The sequence below is a fragment of the Haliaeetus leucocephalus genome, unplaced genomic scaffold (genome assembly GCF_000737465.1).
Source record: "Haliaeetus leucocephalus isolate CR32 unplaced genomic scaffold, Haliaeetus_leucocephalus-4.0 Scaffold262, whole genome shotgun sequence".
Classification (NCBI taxonomy): Eukaryota; Metazoa; Chordata; class Aves; order Accipitriformes; family Accipitridae; genus Haliaeetus; species Haliaeetus leucocephalus.
In genome coordinates, this window is record NW_010972698.1 from 8,596,373 (window position 1) to 8,597,072 (window position 700).

Here is a 700-nt window from a genome sequence, read left to right on the forward strand (position 1 = left end):
CTGCGTCCTCTTCCACGCACGACTGTGAGCTTGGGGAGGTTGATTTGCCTTCCTGCGGTCCTGTGGATGAGGCAGGTTTTTCCCCACGAGTGACGTGGCAGATGTTCTCCGTGGGGGTGTGGAGCTCACGCTGGCAGCGAGGGCCCAGCAGAAAGGCAGTGAGACGTGTTTTGAGAGGCACACAGGAAACATAATGTGCTGCCATTTACCGTTTGTATAGGCAGGCGTCGATCATGCTGAAAAACACACATGAAGAGAAAACTCCCCGAGGAGCTTACAGAAGACAGGAGTTCCCTTCTCTTTGAATTGCCATTTGTATTCTGAGTGTTGTGTCAACATTAAATATTTAAAACATTGCCTGTAGCGCTGTTGTTTCTCGGCGGGATTTGGATAAAGCCGTTCCTGTCTCAGGGTGTATTGGGTCTGGCTGAGATGGAGTTAATACTCCCCGTGGCAGCCCTCATAGCACTGTGCTCTGCATCAGTAGCTAGAAAGGTGTTGATAGCACACCAGTGTTTTGGCTACAGCTGAGCAATGCTGGCACAGCATCAAGGCTGTCTCTCCAACATTTTTGCCCCCCCCCAATGGCAGGCTGGGGCAGGGCAAGATCTTGGGAGGGGACATAACCAGGACAGCTGACCTAAACCAACCAAACAGATATTCCATACCATATGACGTCAGCTCAGATAGAAAAGCTAAG